Consider the following 5,442-nt stretch of genomic DNA (forward strand, 5'->3'; position numbering starts at 1 on the left):
TTCCTGGTATGCTTCCTTGGTGACCTACCCATTTTACCATTCTTTGTATGCTTTTCTTTTGCATTTGAGGGATCCTAAAAGCTCCTTGTGCAGCCACATCAGTGTCTTGCCATTCTTCTTGTGATTCTACCACATCAGAACAGCATCTTTTTGGGCTTCCAATACTGTGCCCTTTAGAAGTTCCCAACCCTCCTGACCACCTTCATCCTTCAGTCTGTCTTCCCATAGTACCATGCCTATTAACGCCCCAATGTGAAATGAAATCTGCCTTGTTGAAATCTAGCGTCCTAGTTTTGCTGACCTCATGCTTTCTCCATCTCATGATCTGGAATTCTGTCATGTCAGAATTGCTTCCTCCCAAGTTAATCATCACCTTCACATCCTTCATCAGTTCTTCCCAATTAATCAGTACAAGATCCAAGAGAGATGATCCCCTAGTTATATCCTCCTCCTCTGGAACAGAAAGTTGTCCTCCACACAAGTTAGGAACCAGCTTGACATTGTATGTTTGTCTTTCTGTGATGGTCTGAATTCAAGTGCCAGGCAAACAGCACACCTCCTGGGACCCCGAATTATGTGCCCGAGATAAATATATATGCCTATTTTGTTGTGATAAATATTACAGTCTGAGCCAGATTTTATCACTTTACTTCCAATGGTTTACTCATAAAGGTACTGCACTACTCCACATGAGTAACAGTAGCAAAATCTGGCTTTTAGCTTTTCAATACAAGTTGTCATTTCAAAATAGTGCAGTCTTTGTATAATGTATTTGTCTGAAGAATCCAAAATACCTTGGTGTATTTCAGTTCTATATGCACTCCCCAAACTACTGGACAGATCTACTTTCTACATTGTTTATAGCAGTCATAGGGCATCTTCAGTTTTAAGGGATATATACTTTAAGTGCACTCTACTCTAACTAACAATAAATGCAGTGAATAGATGATCTATTTCCTTTTTCCTTTTTTTCCTGAGGTGAATAAAATGTAATGTAAGTAAATTTAATTAGCAAAGCTAATTGGAGCTAAAGAGACTCTAGCTAAAGAGAGTTCAAGCTAAAAGAGATGGGATCTGCTGTAGATCCAAAGTTACCCAAAGTTTCTGAGAGAGAGCACTGAACGGTTTTATTCACTTTATAGGGAGATGGGTCCAGCCACCATCCTTGAGTGGGGTGTGCTCCAATCCAAAGACAGATCCATGTTTTCCCTCAATATTGGGGTAGAAATATTGCATTTTGTTATCTGTTAATTTTTTCCTTGGGTCCTATCTGAACCTGCAAACATTTTTCCATTAAAACCAACTTAGGGTTTGAGAACATACAGGAAATAGCCATTTGGAATATGATGAACATTAGGGTAAATGCTACATCTACATTTATGAGAGGACAGGGAGAAAAGACTGTACACAGCTAAGGAATCAAGTCTATTATTTTAATATTCATAATAATACATAGAGAAAAAAATCTGAAAAAAATAAAAGAAATGTAAATGATGACTACATTCAAGAATACTTACTTCACTTCTACATTCTCTAGGTGTATTATATAATGACAATTATTCATTCTAATTGTGATTATAGTTGATTACAAATTGACAAAGTGATGCTAAACATTTCAAAGAACTGATGAAGGTTTACTTGGTTTAAGGTGCTGAATTGCTGTGAAACCAGTTTCTCACCATAATCAGATTCTTAGATTTCACTCCTTTTTTTTTTTTTTTTGCACAGAATGTATTCTATGACCTGTACTACAGTTTTACTGCAGATAGTCACAGTCCCTTTAAAATGTATTGAAAAATCATAAAAGAAGGTAATATAACCTGTTCAAGAAACCTACTTTATAAAACTCTCCTAATGGTGTCATAAGGTTTTATCCTCTATCGTATATGTCACCAGCAGTCAGCACCTGAACTGTAATCATTCCTACCATAAGCACCTCTAATATACTTTTCTAACAGACTGTCCCATTGCAAGGTTTCAGTTGCAGAGCCAGGGTTTAGGATTTTAGAAATATCTTTCTTGCTCTTTGTATTTCATTTTATTGCATGTTAAACTCAGACTTATATAGAACGAGGAAAGAACAAAGGAAGATATTTTACCCATGTGTAATACAAATTTATTTCAAATGATGCTAATTAAGTATGTCTTTTTTTGTGTTTTCACATGTACAATGAGGTAAAGTAAATAAGTCTTGATTAATTAAAAATTATATTGTGTAGGCAAGGTAACTTGGGTATATACTCCCCTTCTCCAATTGAAGGGGATTGTTAGCTGGCAGGTGTGCTGTGGGGGAACTGCAGACCACTTAGTTTCCCTCTGTCCCTATAGACCCAGGCCAGGACAGTCAGGGGACTTAACTATATACAAATTTATTTACATTAACTCATCACAAGGGAAAGGAACATGGATATAAACATATGTAAAATATATTTATAAGATATCTAAACCAGTAACGTAAACAATACCCTCTGGGTAAGTGACATAAAACCTTATACCAGTGCTCCAGATACAGTTAAGTCACAGGTAAGTAACTGATCTGAACCAGATAAACCCCAAAGATAAACTCAATCCCAAGGGGACACCCCAATGCCCTTGGACTTTTCCTAAGCCCTACAAAGAAGCTGGTAACTTTAGGGGGGCCCTCCCAATGGGTCCTCCCCTTTCAGGAGCCCTTAACTATCCTCTTTTCCCTGCAACTAATGGCTCCCAGGTCTGGAGGGTGGCCCTCATCCTTGGCACCAAGCTGCTCTCTTGCCTGCAGTAGGCTTTGGGGGGAGGGGGGGGGGGGCGCTGTTCCCTGGAACAGGACTCCACTATACAAGGCTTCTGGGGCCTCTGGCTTGGCCCTGTCTGCTGGCCCAGTAGCCTGATCACCATCTGGCTCTCTGGACTCAACCTTTTGCTCTGGGTCAGACACCTGGGTTACCTTGTGCAGGACCAGGCTCAGTCTACTCCCAGACCCTCCATGCAGTGCCTCCTGCACCGAGCTTCCAGCCTCGTTCCAGGGGTTAAGGACCTGAGCTGCCCAAGTGCTCCAAAGGTCCTACTCCATGCACCATCCTGTGCACTGTGTCTCCTACCACACGCCAGAGGTTGCAGACCCAAACTGCCTCACACAGCTCCCAGGGTCTGGACACTGTGTGTTGGGCTGCATGCTGAGAGCCTAGCTGCTGGAGCTGTCTGCTGTTCCCCACTGATGGAAGTCTTCAGGGGCACTTCTGGGCTACGGCTTTGCGCTGCTGAGCAGCTCTTCTAAGCCTTGCTTTTCTCTCTTTTCTGTCCCAGATGCGTTCTCCTCATGGTGGGCATGCAGCTCCTTTTATATGCTCCAGGGCTCCGCCCCTGAAGTCTTCCAGACTTGAGTGTTGCAGTCCTCAATGAGGTCTGGAATGGGGGGAGGGGACTCCTTTCCCCCTCCCCTCAGGAAAGGGGCGTGACTTAACTCCTCTTGCTTCCTCCAGATTGGTGGATGAGCTCCACCAATCAAAACAGCAAGATTTCAAGCCTGGGGATGAACCTGAGCTCCGAAGGGCAAACCTGCTACAATTGCAAAGTATTTTCTTTCCAAGATGAAAATTCCTCCCCCCCCATTTCTGGTAGGTATATATCAAAGCATTCTGTTTTCCTTTGTTTTCTTTTTGGTGTGGGGAGGGAGGGCTTGATGAGGCAGATAGACCGTGCAAAGAGACACAGAGGATGCATCCAGACAAGTATGGATGTTTGGTTCCCCCGGGACAAGTAGTCGATGCACCTAGCACCACTGCTATTTGTCCCAGGGGAACACCCATGCCACACGCACTTTGGCATGCAGCAAGCAAAAATCCTGGGTGGGATAGGGGGGCTGGGGCCAGCACTGGGATGGCCCCAGTAACTTTACCAGGAGTCATGGGGGTCTCTTGGGGCTGCAGCAGTGGTGATTCTGCCTCAGAAAGCCTGACTTCTGGTGGTTCAGTTCTGCTTTTGAGCGTTGTGTGCTGTCTGTGTATGTGCTGCTCCTCTTTCTTTTTTTTCTGGAGGGGCTTTTGACCCTTGTATATCTAGGGGTCAAAAAAAACCACAGAAAAAAAGAGCAGCACATGCATGGGCAGTGCACCCTTGCAGTCTGAAGAACATCTAAATGTGTGGTATGCGGCTCTGCAGACATGTTTGCAGCACCACATACTGCGCAGCTGCACTCATCTGGATGCAGCCAGATGAGTAAACCTCCACATGCTCTCTGCACAGAGTTTCTCCTAAATCCTTCATGTTGATGAGCTGCAGATCTGTCCCCAAGCCCTTCAGTTTTGCATAGGTGTTTAAAGATTCTTCAGGAACAAAGGATGGCCACTCAGATGTTTCATACCTCTGCACAGTTTCTAGAAACCAGACCCTCTCACCAAATGCCCTGTTAATTCTTCTCCACTATAACCATAAAAGACAGGAACACTTTCACTTTTTCCCTCCCAGGAAATCTTATAAACGAGATTTACTACTTCAGGAGGCAGGGAATATATTCAGTTAAGATATAACTCCCTAATTTTTATGGGGCAAGATATTGTGTGATGTGTCCCTGTTTTGCCTTGTCTCTGCCCACTCTGTTATTTTTCCAGCCCTACAGAGAGAGCTGTCTGTGATGGCTCAAGAAGGGGATGACTGAACTCTTGCATTGCAGAGAAGGGAAGATCTTTTTGTGTGTGAATCTCTATACAGTTTGTGATCAATTGTTATATTGCAGTACTTACAGGAGGAACTACATATAATTTAAGTAATCTAATCCAGATAAAGTCAAACTTAGAACATGCCTAATCAGCAGTACTGATTCCTCAGAGTTTGAAATGTCACAACTGGTAGTTGGAGAAACCTAAGTAATATAAAAATTCATTAAAACTATAATGTAGAGAAAATTAGATTCTTAAAATATTAATAATCTTCATATTTATACTACTGCATGATATTAGTAGATGCAGCAGACTGGTTAGATTATTTAAAATGTATGTCTGTTAGGTCCCTGATGGGAAGATGGGAAGAAAGCATTTTCCAGCGTTTGTGATTAAATAGGAATTTGTTCAGCTTAACTGGAAACCTTTCAAGTAATTTTTGGATGATATTTAGCTGATTAATTGAAATGGGTCTAAAAGTATCAGCAAAAAATTGAAATATTACAACTTCTTTATTGAAATGCAGATAAGTGAGGAACACCAAATGAATTTATAGTTTGATTCAATCATTTATTCCAATGAGTTCAACCAAAGTGTTTGGCATCCCAAATTAATTCTTTTTGATCAGTCATGCAGATTTCTTTAATGGAACAAAGTTTCATTGAAAGAATGACTTGACTTCATGGAATTAAAACCATTTAAATATATTTTCAAAATGACTGATCTCAACTACAGGATACTGTAAGAAGCAGGGTGTCGCAGAGCACTTAGGTGCCCTGCTCCTTAGAGTGGAAACTGCTAGGGA

This window comes from Gavialis gangeticus, unplaced genomic scaffold (assembly GCF_001723915.1).
Source record: "Gavialis gangeticus isolate Ggan-Ray unplaced genomic scaffold, GavGan_comp1, whole genome shotgun sequence".
NCBI classification, from domain to species: domain Eukaryota; kingdom Metazoa; phylum Chordata; order Crocodylia; family Gavialidae; genus Gavialis; species Gavialis gangeticus.